Source organism: Dendrobates tinctorius, unplaced genomic scaffold (genome assembly GCF_039654945.1).
Source record: "Dendrobates tinctorius isolate UK_male_01 unplaced genomic scaffold, ASM3965494v1 ptg000073l, whole genome shotgun sequence".
Taxonomy (NCBI): domain Eukaryota; kingdom Metazoa; phylum Chordata; class Amphibia; order Anura; family Dendrobatidae; genus Dendrobates; species Dendrobates tinctorius.
In genome coordinates, this window is record NW_027361741.1 from 21,069,439 (window position 1) to 21,092,307 (window position 22,869).

At 42.4% G+C, this 22,869-nt stretch overlaps 1 long non-coding RNA gene across 1 annotated transcript in view; it reads right to left on the reverse strand.

Annotated features, from left to right (window-relative positions):
- The window catches only part of LOC141096313 (uncharacterized), a 96,615-nt gene that overhangs the window by 57,380 nt on the left and 16,366 nt on the right, over positions 1–22,869 (reverse strand). The window lies entirely within an intron of this gene.

A 22,869-nucleotide genomic window follows, 5' to 3' on the forward strand; every position in this document is an offset into this window, starting at 1 on the left:
TTGTCAGACATTGTTTACGATCACATCACAGTATATAAGGTTGGTATTTTATGTTTTTATTCATCACAATTGTTTATTTAGCTTGATTTATGAATGGATAGTGAAATGTGAAATATATTTATATATATTTAAAATAATAATATATATTTTTATCTATAGTTTTCTAAATGTTACTATACTAATTTTTGGTTTTGCTGTATCAGCAGTAAGAACATGGCATATCAATATAAAAAAGAACTTACTGTTGATGAAATACTAGGTTATCTTGAGGAATTAGATCACCAAGAAGAGGAAGTTTCTGATGTTGAAGTAGTGATTGTGCCCCCTGACCCTGATGAGGCAACTGATGAGGAAGATTTTCAAGAAAATGAGCTTCTTGCTCATGAATTGAATGATGTAGCAGGAACTTTGGAGGTATTGCACACTTCAACAGAAATTGAAGAGGCTCCTGTGGTGGCATCAGCTGAGAATTTACCATCCACCTCAGCAGGAACTTCAAGTACCAGTAGCAGAAAACGACCAAGAATCAAACTTCAAAACCAGTTGTGAGCAAGAAAAAAAAATGCAACAGAAATATTACAATGTGCAGCAACTCCAAAATGGAAAAAATGTCAGCCAACATATGAAAGCAGTGCGGACCAGGAAACGTCCGAAATAAGCATCATTTGTGACCTTTTAGAAAATAAAAATGAAGTTTAAGTATTTGAAGAGTTTTTTTCCCATGATGTTATGGATATTATTTTGACCCAAATTATGCTATATGCAAACCAAAAAAATAAACCCTCCTTTTCCATCAGCGAGGAAGAATTACAAGTTTTCTTAGGCATATTATTACTGTCTGGATATCATTCTCTCCCCCAAGAGGACATGTACTGGGAACAAGCTCAAGATGTGAGAGTTCCATTGGTGTACAAAGCAATGTCAAAGAACCGTTTTAGGGAAATTAAAAAATATATACACCTAAATGACAATTCTAAAATTGACAAGTCTGACAAGATGTACAAAGTTAGCTTATTCTTTGAAGTACTGGGGAAAGAATTCCTGAAATTTGGTGTATTCCACCAGGAACTTTCCTTAGATGAAATGATGGTCCGCTACTATGGCAAACACCCTACAAAAATGTACATGCGAGGTAAGCCAATAAAATTTGGCTACAAAATTTGGTATCTGTGCAGTTCCAACGGCTACCTCTATAAATTTGTGCCATACTGTGGTAAGTCTGACAAAGAGGAAGGACCGTTAGGCTTGAGAGTAATTTCACAACTTACAAATGTAATTCCTAATTCCTAGTCATTCAGTTACAAGTTATTTTTTGACAATTTCTTTACAAGTATTGATGCTCTGGTGATGTTGAAAAACAAAAACATCAAAGCTACTGGCACTATGAGAGAAAATCGCACAAAACAGTGTCCTCTTATGCCAAGCAAGGAGATTGAAAAACAAATGGAAAGAGGATTTTGTGATTACCGGTTTGATAAAGCAAATAACATTCTTGTGGTGAAATGGAAGGATAATAAGGTTTTCACGTTTGGCACGAACTTCAGCACAATAGAGCCTTTGTCAACAGCTCGTAGGTACTCTCAAAAACAGAAAAAAACATGTCCAAATCTCAATGCCGCTGATGGCTCAGGAATATAATTCCCACATGGGGGGAGTTGATTTATTGGACAAACAAATCTCCCTGTACCGTGTCAGAATCCGTTCCAAAAAGTGGTGGTGGCCCCTTTTCAAAGCGATGTGGACCTCAACGGAGTAAACTATTAGGTGGCCGAGTTAGTGATGATGTCAGATTTGATCCTGGTAATCATTTGATAGAGCCAATTGCTACACAAAGAAGTTGTGCTTTATGTAAGAAAAAACAACCAGAATTTACAAACGGTGTGATGTTCCCCTTCATGCTAAGTGTTTTGCTGTAGTCCATTTCCTGAACTTAGTTATTTGGAGAATTTTGTAATATAATATTTTGAAAAAAAGTGCATAAACATATTGTTTGCATAATAGTTTGTAAGCAAAAAATGCAAAAAAATAAAGTTGAATAAGTTCTATCTTTTCTGAGTTTTTGCTATCACTTTCAGACAATGTCCCAAAATTGGGACGCCCTTTTCTGAAAAATCCGTACCTGTAAAAATTTGGCAAATTATGTTTCTGATTCATTAGGACCCAAATCATTAAAAATCTGTCATTTAAAAAAAAAAATGAAAATTGCTAATTTGGCAAGTAATGGGTTAATAGTTTTTTTTTAATTTGTTAGTAAACTTTACGGAGGGGTCACCGGACAACTTATTATACATCCTTGTGTCACCCAAGAGACGTTGTGATTCCTTTTCATATTGGGACTGATCTAAAATAACGATACCCTCCCCTGTTTCTCGGCCAAGCGAAAAACAATATCTCCTCTTTGTTGTATTTCCCGGATAGCATTTCTTTCTTTCCTAGAGAGATTATATCTCAACTATGAACATTTTTTTTCACTAATTTTCTTTAGGTCATGAATAAAATTTTTTTGGAATACTTCAAAGGCCTCTGAATACTCGTTCAGTGGGTTAAATTTTGATTTGGTCCATAAATTGGTGAATTCAAGTGGCTGTACTTCATTATATTGTGTTGGTGACCTTATGTTGGTTAGAGATTTTTTAAGGAAATATTTTTTATTGCCAGCTTCTGCATAAACTGTTTAATGCCTATAAAGGCTTGAAATTTAATAAACATAGCTGCTGGAGCAAATTTTAACCCTTTTTTCAACAGGGACACCTCATTAGCCTTAAGTGAATACTTGCTTAAATAAAATATTTTCTGATTTTCGTTGTTTAATTCATGACATTTTTCTTTTTTTGGGAAAGTTTCCCCCAACCTGCAGCCCCTGTGGTATTTTTTCTTTGGCCTAATTGAAAAAATGGGTTCATTCCTTTTCGGCCACCCAAAGATTGTTGGTTATTTGTATTGGTCCTTGTTTGTTTCCACACAGCTGTACTGATTTGTGTTTCTGGAATATCACTACTAGTGAGTGGTGATTCTACTATCGTATCTAGGACCTCAAAAGGGTTTGGGGTTGGGGTTGTAATTTAAGGGTTGGTTTGGGGAATATTAGTAGTCTCTACTTCTATAATGTTTCTCCGATGGCCAGATTGTACCGGTTCATCATTGTTATCTGGTGAGAGATGTACAGATAAATCTTCTTCAGATACATTAGTAGATGAATAACTCCCATCTATTTGATCAATTATTTCAAACTGCTGTTCGTTGCTTTGTTGCTGGTTTTTAAAAGCATGAATTGCGCCTCGACCAAACTTATATTTCTTTTTTTTCAATTCTTTCTTTCTCTTTATTATTTACACAATTTTAATACTATTTGAGAGGTTTCTAATCTCTGGATGGTTTCTGTATGGCTCATTCTCTTTAAATAACCTGGATATGTCATTTTTACTAGCCATTAATTGGTCTTTTCGTTTATTAATAATAAAAGATAAAGCCTGTTTGGAGAATGTTTTTAGTAAAGTGTCCCATTCTCTTAGGGTACTTTCATCCCCTATGTCCCCTGATAGGGGCTTTTGGATTAGTCGACCCTTTGGGACACAATTAAAGACCAAATACATCTCCAGAGTGAGTACTTCCCATAAATCTCTAATTTCTTTGAGCAATAGCTGTTCTAATCATTTTAATGAGAAATCAAAATCAAATTAAAATTCTTACAGGTACAATTACACGCAGTAGTTGATGAAACTCATCAGTTAATTTGTTCTAAACATCTTAGAGAATAAACCACAGATCTTCTGGCATTGTAGGCTTACACAAACACCTCTGTCTCTTCATGTAATCATGTATTCAATAATTTTGAGATCTGTGCTCTGTAGGAACCATATGATCACTTTCATTCCTCCTGGTTCTTCTTTATTCTGAAAATAGTTCTAAATGACGTTAGTTGTGTGTTTTGGATTGTTGTGGTGCTGCAGAATAAATCATGAGTCAGTCATATGAATCCCTGATAGTATTACATGATGAATAATTATTAGTGATGAGCGAATATGCTCACCAGTACTCGGTACTCGCCCAAGTATCACTATAACCGCGATCCTCCTATAATTTCCGGGATTATTTGGCAAGATCTCGGGTCTCCACCCTGCATTTTTGTCACTCTTTAAAGCACGAATCAACATGCAGGGATTGTCTGCCATGCACTGTAATGCCGCAGCCATCTTTGTTGTGGTATTACAGTGATTGGCTGGCCACACAGTGTGATCAGGTCTATAAGAGACCTGCTGCCGCCCTATTCGTGACAGTCACCTCCAGAATCAGACAGTGTAGGGAGAGCTGCTGCTGAGATAGGGACAGATTTGTGCTTTCATTAGTTAGTGTGGGTATACCATCATACAATCCACAAATTCAGCTAAACCAATAGTCCTTCTAAAGACTAATTATGGGGTATATAGATTGCAGTGCTAGGTAGGCAGGGAGTGTATGTGCGTATATAAACATCAGTGCAAGGCATTCAGGCACTGTATGTTGGTATATAGATATTATTGCATGCATCAAAAGGGTGCATTACTGTCTGCTGCTGCCTATTAAATATATACCTAGCTCCAGGTATCAGTGGCTAGGAATAATTTTTTTTGTCACCTTAATTCTGATTATTTTATTCCAACGCAATCCAGACCCCCTTTTTTTCTCCAGTTGCTTGTTGACACTGGAGACCACAGCCATATCCTTTTAATATTACAGCGTGAAAATCCAGAAATTTTAAACAGCTTTGCCCGTCCCAGGAATCACATCTGAGTGTGCAGAAAATTCTGGCATTTTTTTGTGGCGCTGTAGTATTTTTTGGTGTATTTTATAAAAAATGTTGACACCATTTTGCTGACAAAAAAATATTTAGGTGCCAAAAAAAAAGTGTATCTGCTAAAAAATGTATCTGCCCAAAAAATATTTAGTTGCCCAAAAAATATTTCGCTACAGTTCATATATTTAATACTGTGTTTTGTCTGCCACATGCATTGCATATCATTGTGCTAAATATTTTACAATTTTAGTCCTCCAAAGAATTATTTTGTAGGGTCATAGCCTACTTATTGACACAATTTTGGTGGCCAAAAAAAAAAACCAGGCCACATATTTAACAGTGTGCGATCTCAGTCAGATGCCTTATCTATCTGCAGCCTTCAAATTGTGGCATTTCAGGGCTACATTCCATTTCATTTGCTGTCTGTTACCCTATTTCTAAACACTATTTAGGAGTACAAAATTGAAAAATACAGGCCACATATTGAACAGTCTGGTATCTCCGTCATACGCCAGATCTATCTGTGGCCTACAAATTGTGGCATTGCAGGGCTACATTCCACTGTATTTCCTTAAATCAACCAATCTGTTTCATATATATGCCAAAAAAAACAAAACAGAAACTGGCACAATTTTAAATCCAAGTATAAAATTGTTTTATTAATCCACATGGAAAATTATTAAAATTCTCACAAACAAATAAAGAAAAATTATACAAGCCAAATAACCTCTATGGCGGGACAAAAAATGGCTATAGATCACTAAAAATATGTAATTTGTGTGAGTCCAAATATATACAAAAATCAGTACTGGCCCTTTAAATTATTACCATGAGGGGTTAATAGTGAATAAATATTTAGACAATCTTATTCAAAGCCCAGTATATCATAGAAAGTGCACATAGGCAATGTATAAAGCGCTATCAATATATTAACACCATTACAGGAACTCAGTCACCGCATTAAGTTATACTAATAACTCACATACTGTATATAGTGTCTTGTGCCACGTCCCTCACCCCGATGCGCGCTTCGTCCTCTTCATCGCCCCCTGATGAAGAGGACGAAACGCACGTCGGGGTGAGGGACATGGTACAAGACACTATATATGTGAGTTATTAGTATAACTTAATGCGGTGACTGAGTTCCTGTAACGGGGTTAATATATTGATAGCGCTTTATACATTGCCTATGTGCACTTTCTATGATATACTGGGCTGGGTACCATGCCTGGATCATGTGCTTAACCTCATTGTTCAACATTTTCTCAAAAGCTACCCAGAGCTGCCGGATCTGCTTGTCAAAGTACGACGCCTGTGTGCCCATTTTCGAAAGGTAGCTCCAGCTTCTGCCGCCCTTGTCGTGCTTCAGCAGCGTTTTCAACTTCACCGACTGGAGTGTGATGTCCGCACGCATTGGAACTCTACACTGCATAAGTTGTAAAGGATTTGTGAGCAGAAGAGGGCAGTTGCTGACTACCAGCATCAACTAGACTGTTGTTATTCAGGTCAGACTACACACATAAGACCTCAAGAGTAGGCATGGATGTCATACATATCTGCCATCCTCCAAAACTTTGAGGAATCCACAAAGATGGTGAGAGGCGATAACTCCATAATTATTGTCACATCCCGCTTCTCTGCATTCTGAAAAGCTGTCTGCTCACAATGAAAGTGGAAGCATTGCAATCAGAGAAAAAGGACATGTAAAAAGGAAGCATACAGGGTAATTACACACAGCCCAGCCTCATGTCATCTCAACATGGAATGAATGACAATGAGGAAAAGGAGGAGGAGGAAGAACAGGAGCTACTTTCATGCGCTATAGATGGTACTTCAAGCACAACTGTAATACCGTCTGTTCAGCGTGGATGGCCTGAGGACAGGAAGGAGGAGGAGGACACAGAAGGCTTGTCTGTTACCAGTCTGGCCCTCATGGCTGACTTTATGTTGGGCTGCATTTCCCGTGACCCTCACATTATGAAAATTTACAGCGACACACATTACTGGTTGGTGACACTTCTAGACCCATGCTTCAAGGAGAACTTTCAATCTCTTCTTCCAGAGGCAGACAGGACCCTTGTTGTGGAATTATTAAAAAAAGTCCCATCTGAAAATGCTGGCGGCAGATGTCACAGTTCGTTAGACAACCAAGGTGTACAGGCGAGAGAGACAAAACTCCAATCCAGCAGAGGCAGGGGAACACTGGCTAAGTTCAGGGACAGTTTTTTCAGACCCTCCCATCGCCCTGGCCCTGAGACGTGGAGTAATGTCACAAGGAACGGAATGCTTTGGAAGATGCTGAGGGAGTACCTTGCTGACCATAGCAATGTCCTCCGTGATTCCTCTGTGCCTTTTAATTATTGGGTATCCAAGCTGGGCATGTGGCATGAACTGGCTCTTTACTCCTTGGAGATCCTGGCCTGCCCGGCCGCTAGCATTTTGTCAGAGTGGGTTTTTAGTGCTGCTGTTAGAATTATAACTGATAAGCGCATTTGCCTGTCAACGGAAATGCAGACAGGCTGACTCTTATAAAAATGGACAAGCGCTGGATTGGGCGAGACTTCTCTACACCCCTGAATGATAACAGCGAAACATAACCTCCAATATAGTGTCTTTTATTTGGGAAGCATATTCCCATGCACCGCTTCACAACCACACATGGGTATAAGCTTCCTGATTTTGCTTATTTGGTGTCATTCTCCTCCTTCTCCTCATCCTCATAATCCACCAGACCACCACCACTAGAACACGAGGGTGACCGTGTTCTGTGCTGCTACAGCCACTCTAGCTTTTTGAAATGGTATTTATGATGCCCGTCAAAAAATTTAAAAAAATATGTACCCCACAAGCGGAAATGTTTGTCCTCCCATACACTTAGTGTGCGGTGTTATGAGCTCATTTTCTCCTTCACCTTTGATGTCCGATGAACTCCCTCTGCTGGTGAAAGGAGCTAGTGAAATTGATTTGGATGGGAAAGACCTGTCATCTGAACAGGTGGAGTGTGATTGGACATCCGGAATCTCTGAGTGGATATAAGGCCGCCGACGCCCTGCTGGGTTGCTGGTGATCCTCTCTGCTCTGAGCTCTTGCCTCCAGTTTAGTCCTGTCTACTAAAGCTAAGTTTTTGCTCTGCTATTGTTCCATGAGATTTTGTCTGGTTTACTTAGTGCTTGTGTTCAGCCAGCCCTGGTTAGGACTGGCTGAACTCCATTTTTGTCTCTGATCAGTTGATCTCTTTGTTCTGTTTTCAGAATATACCTGAGTGCTGATATAGTGATTTTGAAGTCTAGTGACTTCAGGGCCTTTTCTATCAGACGTGTTGGACATTATTTTTGGCAGTGTTTTTGCATGATTGCAGACAGTTGCTTTACTTTCCTGTCCTATCTAGTTAGTGAGGGCCCCATCGTTTGCTCAGCCTGTCTTTCTGTCTGTGTTTGTGTTTTCATCTGTTTTCACCGTCAATACATGTTGGGGGCTGTCTATTGCTTTGGGGTCTGCTTTAGATTTCCCCTTTCTTTCGGTTTATTTAGTTCTCCGGCTGTGAACAAGGTGTCTAGAACCACCGTAGGAACACCCCACGGCTACTGTTAGTTGTTGTGAATAGGATAAGGGGTCTGCAATCTGCTAGCTACCAACGTCTCCGGTTTTCTGGACTTAGCTTGTATTTTTGTTTTTTCCTCCTCTGGTGACTCATTCATAACAGAATCACCAGCCATACCGCAGATTCTAGGGTACTCAATAGCAGGAAAGAATTGTAAAAAAAAAAAAGTGTGTCACAATTTTTTTGTGTATATTTTTTCCTCTTTTTCTCTGGGGCCGTAGGAGGAATTTTTTTAATGGAGATTAAGCAATTGTCTGATCGTGTAGAGCAGCTGGCTGCTGAAGTGCGGGGAATTTCCGCCTATCTTGCTCATTCACATGCTGCTGATCCAAAGATTCCTACTCCTGATGTGTTTTTTGGGGATCGGTCTAAATTTTTGAATTTTAAGAATAATTGTAAATTATTTCTTGCCTTGAAGCCTAACTCATCGGGGAGCTCTGCGCAGCAGGTTAAAATTGTCATATCTTTGTTGCGCGGCGATCCCAGGGATTGGGCGTTTTCTTTGACACCTGATGATCCTATTCTAACTAATGTGGATGCATTTTTTCAAGCCTTGGGGTTGTTGTATGATGAACCTAATGCTATTGATCAAGCTGAGAAAGCCCTGTTGGCATTGAGCCAGGGTCAGGATTCTGCAGAGTTATACTGTCAAAAATTCCGAAAGTGGGCGGTCCTTACTACCTGGAATGATGGTGCCTTGGCAGCTCTCTTTCAGAAGGGTTTGTCAGAAACAATAAAGATACTATGGTGCGATTTCCTGTTCCCTCTGGTCTTGACGATTCTATGTCATTAGCCATTCAGGTTGATCGGCGTTTACGTGAACGTAAAAGTACACGAGAAATGTTGCCACCTATTGAGCAAATGTCTGAACCTATGCAATGTGATAGAGGGTGCAACATCAGGAGTTCAGAAGGCGTAATAAGCTGTGTTTTTTTTGTGGAGATGCCTCTCATATGATTTCTGTCTGCCCTAAACAAGAGAAACGTTTTTCACACACATTTGCTGTGGGTGGTGTTCAACCTAAGTTTCTTCTGGCAATTACTCTGATCTGCTCCCTGTCCACATTTTCCGCTAAGGCTTTTGTGGATTCGGGAGCGGCTCTGAACCTGATTGACTTGGATTTTGCTAAACGTTGTGGGTTTCCTATGACACCTCTGTGGACGCCTATCCCTTTGAGGGGTATTGATGCTACTCCTTTGGCGAAGAATAAACCTCAGTTTTGGACCCAGGTGGTAATGCTTGTCGCCCCAGACCATCAAGAAAATTGCAGATTTTTGGTGTTGCATAATTTGCATGATACCATTGTTCTGGGATTTCCCTGGTTGCAAATTCATATTCCAGTTTTGGATTGGAAATCTGTGTCTGTGGTGAGTTGGGGTTGTCGGTGTGCTCTTGGTGACGCTCCTGTTTTCTCCACCTCTCCCCAGTCGCATGATGTTCCTGACTATTTGGCTAATTTTTATGATGTATTTAGTGAGAATAAGTCTGCATCTTTGCCTCCTCATAGGAGTTATGACTGTGCAATTGAGTTAGCCCTGGGTGTAAATTTCCCAAGGGTCGACTTTTCAATTTATCTGTACCCGAGCACGAAGCTATGCGATCTTATATTAAGGAGTCGTTGGAGAAGGGTCATATTAGACCATCCTCTTCACCCTTGGGTGCTGGGTTTTTTTTCGTGGCCAAGAAAGATGGTTCATTAAGGCCTTGTGTTGACTATCGCTCCCTCAACAAAATTACTGTTAAATATCAGTATCCGTTACCCCTGATTTTTGATCTATTCTCCAGAGTTAAAGGTGCTTGCTGGTTTACCAAGCTTGACCTCAGGGGTGCGTATAATCTTATTCGCATTAAGCATGGGGATGAATGGAAGATGGCGTTTAATACTCCGGAGGGACATTTTGAGTACCTGGTGATGCCTTTTGGGCTCACTAATGCCCCTTCTGTCTTCCAGTGCTTCATGAATGATATTTTCCGGGACTTTGTGGATACATTTTTGATCATCTATCTGGATGATATTTTGATCTTTTCCAGGGATTGGGACTCTCATGTGGAACATGTTCGGACTGTGTTCCGGATTTTGAGGGAGAATTCCCTGTATGTTAAGGGATCAAAATGCCTTTTTGGTGTACAGAGGATTTTATTTTTGGGATTTATTTTGTCTCCGTCAACTATTGAAATGGACCCGGCCAAGGTACAGGCCATTTATGATTGGGTTCAGCCAACTTCTTTGAAGGCCCTTCAGAAGTTTTTGGGTTTTGCTATTTTTAAATTTATAGCTAATTTATCTGGTATTGCCAAACCATTGACTGATTTGACTAAGGAGGGTGCTGATGTGCCGAGTTGGTCTCCAGAGGCTGTTTCTTCCTTTCAGGAGCTGAAGCGGAGGTTCACTTCTGCTCCGGTTTTGCGGCAACCTGATGTCTCACTCCCGTTTCAGGTAGAGGTGGATGCTTCTGAGATTGGTGCAGGAGCTGTTTTGTCCCAAAAAGATCCGGTAACATCTAAAATGAATCCCTGTGCTTTCTTTTCCCGAAAGTTCTCCCCATACGAACGCAACTATGATGTGGGGAATCAGGAACTGTTTGCCATGAAATGGGCATTTGAGGAGTTGAGACATTGGTTGGAGGGAGCTAAACATCAAGTCGTGGTCCATACTGACCACAAGAATTTGATTTACCTTGAGTCGGCCAAACGCTTGAATCCTAGACAGGCCAGGTGGGCCTTGTTTTTCACACGTTTTGATTTTGTGGTCTATTTTCTTCCTGGCACTAAGAATGTCAAGGCAGACGCCCTCTCTAGGAGTTTCTTTGCTGATTCACCTATTGTGACCAAGCCTGCTACCATCTTAGGTGAGGGGGTAGTTCTTTCTGCCATCTCGCCCGATACCAAAGGTATTTTTGGTACTAGAGATTTGGTGAGTTGGTCTTTTTGGTGGTCCGCCTTGTCTCGTGATGTCAGGAATTTTGTGCAGTCCTGTGGGACTTAGAATCATAGAATCATAGAATGGTAGAGTTGGAAGGGACCTCCTGGGCCATCTGGTCCAACCCCCTGCTCAAAGCAGGATTCGCTAAATCATCCCAGTCAGATGTCTGTCCAGCCTCTGTTTGAAGACTTCCATTGAAGGAGAACTCACCACTTCTCGTGGCAGCTTGTTCCACTCATTGATCACTCTAACTGTCAAAAAGTTTTTTCTAATATCTAATCTGTGTCTCCTCCCATTCAGTCTCATCCCATTGCTTCTAGTCTTTCCGTGTGCAAATGAGAATAAAGTTGATCCTTCTACAATGTGACAGCCATTTAGATATTTGTAGACAGCTATTAAGTCTCCTCTCAGTCTTCTCTTTTGCAAACTAAACATTCCCAAATCCTGCAACCTTTCCTCATAAGACAGGGTTTGCAGACCGGTCACCATTCTGGTCGCTCTTTTCTGAACTTGCTCCAGTTTGTTGATGTCTTTTTTAAAATGTGGTGCCCAAAACTGGACACAATATTCCAGATGAGGTCTGACCAAAGAGGAGTAGAGGGAAATAATGACTTCATGTGATCTAGACTGTATGCTTCTGTTAATACATCCTAGAATTGCATTTGCCTTTTTTGCTGCTGCATCACACTGTTGACTCATATTCAACAGCAACACGTGCTGTTGCTTAGGCCTATTCCTCCCATTCTGTATATGCTTTTTTCATTTTTATTGCCCAGATGTAGTACTTTGCATTTTTCCCTGTCAAAAACCATTCTGTTTGTTGCTGCCCACTTCTCCAGTTTATTTATATCTTTTTGAATCCTCTCTCTCTCTTCTCTAGTATTAGCTATCCCTCCTAGCTTTGTGTCATCAGCAAATTTAATCAGTTTACCCTCAATTCCTTCATCTAAATCATTGATAAAGATGTTGAACAATACAGGGCCCAGGACAGAGCCGTGTGGTACCCCACTTGAGACATTCTTCCAAATGGATGTGCAGCCATTTACGACCACTCTTTGGGTCCGATCACTAAGCCAGTTATGAATCCACCTAACAGTTGCCTTGTCCATTCCATACTTAGTCATTTTTTCTATAAGGATTGTATGAGATACTTTGTCAAATGCTTTGCTGAAGTCAAGATATACTATATCTACAGCATTTCCTTGATCCACCCAATCAGTGATTCCGTCATAGAAGGAAATTAAGTTAGTCTGACATGACTTATTAGTTACAAACCCATGCTGACTCTGTTTAATCACTTCATTCTTATCCAGGTACTGACATACATGTTGTTTAATAATTTGTTCAAAGATCTTTCCTGGTATAGAAGTCAGACTCACCGGCCTATAGTTGCCTGGGTCCACCTTCTTCCCCTTTTTGAAGATAGGAACAACATTTGCTCTTCTCCAGTCTTCTGGGACTTCTCCTGTTCTCCAAGAATTTTCAAAGATTATGGAGAGGGGTTCAAAAATTTCTTCTGCTATCTCCTTCAGTACTCTGGGGTGTCATTCATCTGGACCTGGAGACTTGAATTCATTTAGGTTAGCTAAGTGTTTCCTCACTATCTTTCTGTTGATAGATATCCTGGATTCTTCTATTCCCTTAATAGGACAGTGACGAACAGTTGATGTTACATTTCCTTTCTGAGAGAAAACAGATGCAAAATAGGAATTTAAAAGTTCGGCCTTCTCAACATCCTGTCTTACCATTTCATCATTTTCATCCTGTAAAAATCCTACAGCATCTTTGACTTTTCTTTTACTTTTGACATATCCCCAAAATCCTTTATTATTGCTTTTGACATCTCTTGCAAGCCTCAATTCATTTTCAGCTTTAGATAATCTGATTTGTGCCCTGCAGGTTCTGCAGACAGCATTATATTCTTCTTTAGATATGCCTCCCTCTTTCCATTTTATAAACATTTTTTTCTTCCTTTTTAGCATGTGCTTAAGTTCTGTGTTCATCCATCCTGGTTTCCTTAAATGCTTCCTATTCTTCCCTCTTTTCGGAATTGTTAACAATTGTGCTTTGAGAATTTCATTTTTCAAGATTTCCCATCCTTCCTGGACATTTTTGTCTTTAAGGATATCCAGCCATTGGATCCCTCCAATTCTCTTTCTGAATCCCTTAAAATCTGCCTTTCTGAAATCTAACCTTGACGTCTGAGTCTTCACAGGTCTTCCTCCTCTAGTTATCCAAAATTCTAAAATAGCATGGTTGCTACCTCCTAGGGTCCCAGCCACTTTTACCTCCTCAACCAATTCCTCCCTGTTTATAAGGATTAGATCCAAGGTAGCAGTTCCCCTTGTTTTGTCCCCTACCTTTTGGAAGATAAAGTTGTCAGCAAGAGAGGATAAGAATTTCCTTGACCTGTTAGTTTTGCCTGAGAGAGATTCCCAACAAATGTCTGGATAGTTGAAATCTCCCATGACAACTATGTCATATTTTTTGGAGAACTTGGCCATTTGATGCATAAAGAGTTCATCCATATCTTCAGCTTGCACAGGCGGCCTGTAGTAAATGCCTACAATGGTGTCCTTTCCATTGTTCTGTCCTTGTATTCTTACCCAAACAGTTTCCACAGAACTCCCAGTCTCTGAAGCTTCAATCTCTGTGCAGATATACGCGTTTCTAACATACAATGCGACACCTCCTCCTCGTTTATCAAGTCTGTTTCTTGCAAATAAGTTGTATCCTTCTAGTCTTGTATTCCAATCATGTGTATTGTCCCACCAAGTTTCAGTAATTCCAATGACATCATATTTCTTTTCCTGTGTTAGCAGTTCCAATTCTCCTTGTTTGTTGCCCATGCTTTGTGCATTAGTACAGAAACATTTTAGTTTGTGATTGGTTTCTCTTTCTCCAATATTTTTATTATTTAGATTATTTTGTCTTTGTTCTTCCTTTCCACTTCTAATAGCAGAGTTCTCAATAGCATTTGTCAGGTGTATGGCTTTTTCTGGTCTTTTAATTCCCTTCCCATGTTGTTCTAGTTTAAAGCTCTCCTTACAAGTGTAGTAAGGCGACTTCCAAATACATGTCTTCCAGTCTTCATAAGGTGCATCCCATCTCTAGCAAGTAGTCCATCGTAAAGGTAATTCACTCCGTGATCCATAAATCCAAATCATTGCTGACGGCACCATCGACATAGCCAGTTGTTCACCTGCAGAATCTTATCCCACCTCCTTGTTCCATGGCCATCCACTGGGAGGATGGAAGAGAAGACCACCTGCGCTCCCAGTTCTTTCACTTTCTTGCCTAAGGCTAGTTTCACACTTGCTTTTTTTTGCAGCGCGTTTTTCCCGCAAAAAAACGCATTGAAAAAACGCATACATAAGCATACAACTGCTGCGTTTTTTTCAAGCATTTTTATGAGCATGCATGAAAAAAATGCAGCGTTTTTAAGCGTTTGTACGCGTTTTTAGTGCGTTTTTACCGCGTTTGCGTTTTTTTCCAACATTTTTAGGTGGCCCCTCACACTACCCAAACCATGACTTTACTAACCCTAACCCTGACCCTAACCCTAACCCTGACCCTAACCCTTAACCAAATCATACTTAACCCTAACCCAAACCCTAAACCCTAACTAACCCTAACCCTAACCCTGACCCTAACCCTAACCCTGACCCTAACCCTGACCCTAACCCTAACCCTTAACAAAACCATACTTAACCCTAATCCTGACCCTAACCCTGACCCTAATCCTTAACAAAACCATACTTAACCCTAACCCTGACCCTAACCCTAACCCTGACCCTAACCCTAACCCTAACCCTAACACTGACCCTAACCCTTAACAAAACCATACTTAACCCTAATCCTGACCCTAACCCTGACCCTAATCCTTAACAAAACCATACTTAACCCTAACCCTGACCCTAACCCTAACCCTGACCCTAACCCTAACCCTAACCCTGACCCTAACCCTAACCCTTAACAAAACCATACTTAACCTTAACCCTGACCCTAACCCTGACCCCAACCCTAACCCTAACCCTGACCCTAACCCTAACCCTGACCCTAACCCTTAACAAAACCATACTTAACCCTAATCCTGACCCTAACCCTGACCCTAACCCTTAACCAAACCATACTTAACCCTAACCCTGACCCAAACCCCAACCCTAACCCTGACCCTGACCCTGACCCTAACCCTAAACCCCCTTAACTAACCCTAACTCTAACCCAAACCCCTAAATTCCATGGTTAAAAAAAAAAAAACGCATATGCAAAAAAACGCATACATGAGCATGCCAGTGCGCACATATGCGCATCCATAGGCTATAATGGCCATTTTTAGCGCAAAACGTGCGCATATGTGCGCATGCGCTTTTTTGCAGGGCCAAAAAATGCAACATGCTGCGTCTGGAAAATACCAACGCACACCCCAAAAAAACGCAGCGCATGAAAATCGCATACATGCGCTTACCAGCGTGCAGGTATGCGCACCCATGTTAAATATAGGGGAAAAAACGCATGCGCAGGTATGCGTTTTTTTCCAGCGCTAAAAAACGCAAATGTGAAACCAGCCTAAGTCTTCAAAGTCTCTGCAGATGGTTTCCAGGTCATTTCTTGCGGTGTCATTTGTCCCCACATGTAGTAGCAGGAATGGGTAGTCATCTGTAGGTCTGAAGAGTCCTGATATCTTGTCAGACACATCTTTAATTTTTGCACCTGGAAGACAGCACATTTCTCTTGAAGTTATATCCGGTCTGCAGATAGCAGCCTGTGTTCCTCTCAACAGGGAATCCCCCATGACCACCACTCTCCGTTTCTTCTTCACAACATTTTTCTTTCTCCATCCAGGAGGACTCTGAAGGCGTACAAGGTTGCTGTTTGTTGGCAAAGTCTTATCCTGATGTATTTCTTCATCTTTTTCCTGCGTGAGAGCCTGGTACTGGTTCCTGAGCAGTATGGGTGCTGACTGCCTCCTGATCCTCCTGCTTCTCTGGGTCACATGTCTCCATTCCTCTGTTTCTTCAGCTGCACTTCGAATTTCTTCTCTTTCTGTAACATGAAGAGATAATTCTGCTCTGTCCAAGAACTCTTCACCTTCCTTAATGATCTTCAACGTAGCTAACCTCTCTTCGAGATTTTGCAACTTTTCCTCCAACAGGGATACAAGCTTGCATTTGTGGCATGTGAAGTTTGGCTTTTACACTGGTAAGTCTGTGAACATGTAGCAAGAAATGCAGCTCACCAAATGGCTCCTGGCCTCTTCCATATTGAGATTTCTTAAAAACGATGAAAGATGAGCCAAAATTCGCGCACCATTAGGCCCGCGTTTTTCCGATTTCCTCTTTTCAGCTGCAACGACCAAAACCCAGTGATCGTTGAGCTCGCGGAGACTCTTCACTTATCCCAGAAGGCACTGGGAATATGCAAATGATCTCCTCAAGACTCTTCCCCTGGTTTTCCGATTTCCTCTTTTCAGCTGCAACGGCCAAAACCCAGTGATCGTTGAGCTCGCGGAGACTCTTCACTTATCCCAGAAGGCACTGGGAATATGCAAATGATCTCCTCAAGACTCTTCCCCTGCTCCCGTTCTAAACCTTGTTCTCGCTCCAGTGGGTTTTTGATGCCTTTGCCGGTGCCCAGGAGGCCATGGACCCATATTTCAATGGATTTTATTTCTGATATGCCTGTCTCTCAAAGAATGACTGTTATTTGGGTGATTTGTGATAGATTCTCTAAGATGGTCCATCTTGTACGACTCCCAAAGTTGCCATCTTCCTCAGAGTTGGTGCCCTTGTTTTTGCAACAGGTGGTTCACTTGCATGGGATTCCTGAGAACATTGTGTCTGACAGAGGAGTTCAGTTTGTTTCTAGATTTTGGAGGACTTTTTGTTCCAAGCTGGGAATTCAGTTGTCCTTCTCCTCTGCGTTTCACCCTCAGACCAATGGGCAGACGGAGAGAACAAACCAGACTTTGGAGTCTTATTTGAGATGTTTTATTTCTGCTGATCAGGATGATTGGGTTTCATTTTTGCCCTTTGCCGAATTTGCTTTAAATAATAGAGCTAGTTCTGCCACTTTGATGTCACCTTTTTTTTGTAACTTTGGGTTTCATCCTCGATTCTCTTCAGGGCAGGTGGAGTCTTCTGCCTGCCCAGGTGTTGACACTGTGGTGGAGAGAATGCACCAGATCTGGGACCAAGTAGTGGATAAGTTGTCTCTCTCCCAGGAAAAGGCCCAGCGGTTTTCTAACCAGCATAGGACCATTGGTCCCCGGTTTAAGGTGGGTGATATGGTTTGGTTGTCATCAAAGAATATCTCTATGAAGGTGGCATCTCCAAAGTTTAAGCCTAGATTTATTGGACCTTACCAGATTTTGGAGATTCTTAATCCGGTCTCTTTTCGATTGGCTCTTCCTGTTACATTCAAGATCCATAACGTGTTTAATAAGTCTCTGCTAAAGAGGTTTGTTGAGCCAGTAGTTCCTGTGGTGGCACCTCCTGACCCTGTATTGGTTGAAGGTAATGTGGAATATGAGGTTGAGAAGATACTGGATTCTCGTCTGGCTAGACGGAGACTCCAGTATTTGGTTAAGTGGAAGGGTTATAGCCAGGAGGATAATTCTTGGGTCTCTGCATCCGATATTCATGCCGAAAGATTGGTTCGTGCTTTTCATGGGGCCCATCCTGATCGCCCTGGTGGCGAGGATGAGGGTTCGGTGACCCCTCCTCAAGGGGGAGGTACTGTTATGAACTCATTTTCTCCTTCACTTTTGATGTCCAATGAACTCCCTCTGCTGGTGAAAGGAGGTAGTGAAATTGATTTGGATGAGAAAAACCTTTCATCTGAACAGGTGGAGTGTGATTGGACATCCGGAATCTCTGAGTGGATATAAGGCCGCCGACGCCCTGCTGGGTTGCTGGTGATCCTCTCTGCACTGAGCTCTGGCCTCCAGTTTAGTCCTGTCTACTAAAGCTAAGTTTTTTCTCTGCTATTGTTCCATGAGATTTTGTCTGGTTTACTTAGTGTTTGTGTTCAGGCAGCCCTGGTTGGGACTGGCTGAACTCCATTTTTGTCTCTGATCAGTTGATCTCTTTGTTCTGTTTTCAGAATATACCTGAGTGCTGATATAGTGATTTTGAAGTCTAGTGACTTCAGGGCCTTTTCTATCAGACGTGTTGGACATTATTTTTGGCAGTGTTTTTGCATGATTGCAGACAGTTGCTTTACTTTCCTGTCCTATCTAGTTAGTGAGGGCCCCATCGTTTGCTCAGCCTGTCTTTCTGTCTGTGTTTTCATCTGTTTTCACCATCAATACATGTTGGGGGCTGTCTATTGCTTTGGGTTCTGCTCTGGGGCAGTTTAGATTTCCCCTTTCTTTCTTTAGGTTTATTTAGTTATCCGGCTGTGAACGAGGTGTCTAGGACCACCGTAGGAACACCCCACGGCTACTGTTAGTTGTTGTGAATAGGATCAGGGGTCTGCAATCTGCTAGCTACCAACCTCTCCGGTTTTCTGGACTTAGCTTGTATTTTTGTTTTTTTCTCCTCCGGTGACTCATTCATAACAGTACGGGCATTCCAAGTAAAGGAGACCTGCTCCTTTATAATGGGAACATTTTTTATGAGGCCTTTCTCCACATCTCTTTCAAGGGGCATTGGAGTGCCTCCTAATTTTTGGCAGGCCTTGAATTCAATGCATAGGCAAACACTATGGGAGACCCACCTCCTTATAATGGGAACATTGTTTTCAGGAGGCCCACCTCTACGTCTGTTCCAAGGGTACCTGTGATGCATGTAACTTGGTGCAGGGCAGGACTTGCATTCAATGTATAGGCAAACAATATGTGAGACACACTTTCTTCTAATGGGAACATTTGTGTCATGAGGCCCTCAGGCATGTCTGTCAAAAGGCTTATTGTGGTGCATGTTACTTTGGTGCAGGGCAGGCCTTGCATTCAATGCATAATCAAACAGTATCAAAGTACCAAATAAATAATGTGAAATTGGTTTTCCTGTGACCATGCAGTACTTGTGTTCAAAGGGTTATTGGGGTGCATGTAACTTTGTGGCAAGGGGGGCCTTGCATTCAATGCATAGGCTAACAGTATGGAAGAACCAAATGAATAATGTGAACTTGGTTTTCCTGTGGTCATCCAGTATATCATTTCAAAGGGTTATTGTTGTGTGTAACTTTGTGGCAAGGGGGGCCTTGCATTCTATGCATAGGCTAACAGTATGGAAGAACTAAATGAATAAAGTGAATTTGGTTTTCCTGTGGCCATCCAGTACATGTATTCAAAGGCTTATTGGGTGCACGTGAATTTTGTGCAGAGCAGGCCTTGCATTCAATTCATAGGCTAACAGTATGGCAGTACCAAATGAAAAATAATAGGAACTTTGGTTTCATGTGTCCATCTAGGACGTCTGTTCCAAGGTTATTGGGGTGCGTGTTACTTTGGGGCAAGGTAGCCCTTGCATTCAATGCATAGGCAAACACAATGGAAGACCCACTTTCTTATAATGGGAAAAAAATTTCAGGAGGCTCTCCTGTACGTCTAGTGAAATGGGTATTGGGGTGCATTATAATTTTTGGCAGCTCAGCCACTCAATACAAAGGCAATAACAGTATAGGAGACCCACTGTTTAATAATGGCCCTTTAAGGCTGGTTTCACATTTGCGTTTTTTTGCGCTTGAAAAAAACGCATACGTGCGCATGCGTTTTTTTCCCCTATATTTAACATCAGCGCGCATACGTGCGCGCTGGCATGCGCACGTATGCATTTTTCATGCGCTGCGTTTTTTTGGGGTGTGCGTTTGTATTTTACAGACGCTACATGTTGCATTTTTTGGTCCGCCCAAGCACTGCAAAAAAGCGCATGCGCACGTATGCGCACGTTTTGCGCTAAAAATGGCCATTATGGCCTATGGATGCGCATACGTGGGCACTGGCATGCGCATGTATGCGTTTTTTTAGCGCTGCATTTTTTTGGTGGTGTCCACTAGTTGGACTAGTTATAAAATTCTAAAGTAAAAAAAAAAAAGTCTATATAAAGGAGGTGCCTGCCAAAACTCTGCCACTACTACACTGACAGATTGGAGAGCAGACAGTCACCAAGGAACCCATCTTCTATCAGCGTCAAGAATGTGAGTATTATTACATCATATGCCTGTCCTTTTAAATTATGTATGTACTAATGATTTTTATTATTTTTACATGCAGTATGTCTTCAGAATCAGAATATTCCCCATCGCGGCAGGAATTGGCGCAAGCAGACCGTGAGGTGATTATTTTCGTGCATCTGGTAAGTATATCTGCTGCTACTCCAAATCTCTTACGTTTTTTTCAACTTTTTTAAGACATCATCATCATCTTCTGCGGACGGGACTACTGAGGGCGAAGAGCAGGAGCAGCGAAGCCAAGTCCTGGTGGTGATACCGAATGTATGTATCAAATGATTTGTAATGTTCTTTATTTTTTATCTTCTATTTTTACTCTTTTTTATGTTTCTTTTTTTTGTAACTTTTTATTCAATTTAAATTTGATTATTCTAATGAATGTGTTTTGTCTAGGTTCCTCAACGGGATGAAGACGTCTACCTGGATAATGACCAGCTCATCAGCCTGGTCCAGGAGCGTGCGCCGTTGTGGGACAGCCGTGACCGGCTGTACAAGGACAATGTGGTGACCCGGCGGCTTTGGAATGAGGTGGCCGCAGCGTTGATGGATGGCTGGGACAGCGCCACAGCATCCTCCAAAAAGGCGTTTAGTGAGTATTTCCCTGCTCTGTATTGTGCCGCAGTGACTGTTGTCCTTGACGGCACTGTTGGGTTTCGTGCTAGGTATATTCTAGCAGGAAACCCAACAGTGTCATCGGGCTCTACAGTGACTGCTTTGAGTATTGTATTGCTGTATTGTGCCGCAGTGACTGTTGTCCTTGACGGCACTGTTTTTTTTTCCCAACAGTGGACAAAGTCCGAACACGTTGGCGTTCGATCAAGGACCGCTTCAACAGTGATGTTCGTGCTGAGGGCCAGGTTCGCAGTGGATCTGCGTCAAGGACCAGAACTAGATACCGTCACTATCACGCGTTGCAGTTCCTAAGACCGGTCCTTGCCACGAGATCGTAAGTATTATAAATTTTGGGTTTTTAGTTTAATTAATCTGTGTTTTTCTAATCCACAGCTGATGCTTCTTGTAAAGGCATGGTAGTAATGATTTTCCTTTCTTCCACAGGACCTGGAGCAGCACCCTGCAACCTGGCCCTAGAGCGGTCCTTCCTCGGACGTCCTCTGACCCGTCCCAGCCATCCGACAGCCAGGAAGCACCTTGCAGGTCAGCCACACACACAGCTGGTGACCAGGAAGCTGGGCCATCAGGTGTTCCCCTGTCCCAGGTCTCTGCCACTGGTTATGCGGGCACTACCCGCCAGTGGCAGAGGGCCTTGGACAGGAATGTCTTGCCCGAGTTTATGCATTTGAGCGAGGCCTTTAATTCCAGCCTCAAGTCGCTGTCCGACAGAGTTGAAAGCGGTTTTGCACTCATGGAACGTGGTTTTAACCACTTTGAACACCGCTTCAATTCTGTAGAACAGCGCCTTGACCGTCTGGAGGCCGACCTCAACAGACCAGCACACCATTTTTTTAGTAAGATTGAAAAGGGCATGGAGGAACACCTTACTCCTGAGCAACAGCTGAATGTGCTGCAGGCCTGCAACAATGCTTTCTTGCAGGCTATGCAGCATAATCGGTACGGTCAGCAGTCAGTGGTGTCATTTCCACCTGTGCCACCATTGACTCGCTTCACCTCACTACCGACTTGTGCTGCATACCACTGCACGGACACCTCTATTCAAAGCCAGGACACCCACCGTTACACCACCACAAGTCTGAGTGCAGCTGGTCACTTCACTGACACCACCATGGCAAGCGCTGCTCCTGTCTGGAGCACCACCGCCACTCCCATGCATGCGTGGAGCTCAGCCACCACTAGGCAAACATGGAACAGCCCTGCCGCTACAACAACATGTAGTAGCCCTGCCACCACCACTCCGCAAACCTGGACCATCACTGCCGCCACCAGTCCTCCTGCAAGGACGAGCACTGCCACCTCAGCAGCAGCAGCAGCCACCTCAGCAGCAGCAGCAGCCACCTCAGCAGCAGCCACCTCAGCAGCAGCAGCAGCCACCTCAGCAGCAGCAGCAGCCACCTCAGCAGCAGCAGCAGTCACCTCAGCAGCAGCAGCAGTCACCTCAGCAGCAGCAGCAGCAGCCACCCCAGCAGACGGGGGACCTACACTCAATATTTGCCCCAAGTTCAAGGCGAAATCAATCAAGGCGGGCATTGGGCCAAAGTCGGTCCAGGCACACAAGCCTACGGCGACATGCCATTACAGCAAATGTACCTGAACAGATTTCCTCTCCTCCAAGTGTTCCTAGTTTAATTCCCTTAACTGGACTACCTTCCCCCACAAGTTTTGTTGCCCCTTCCCCTCAAACACCGTCTTCAACTGCAAGTGTTGCATATTCCCTGCACACCCCCAAATTGAAACCATCTGCCCCCAAACGCCGAAAAAAAT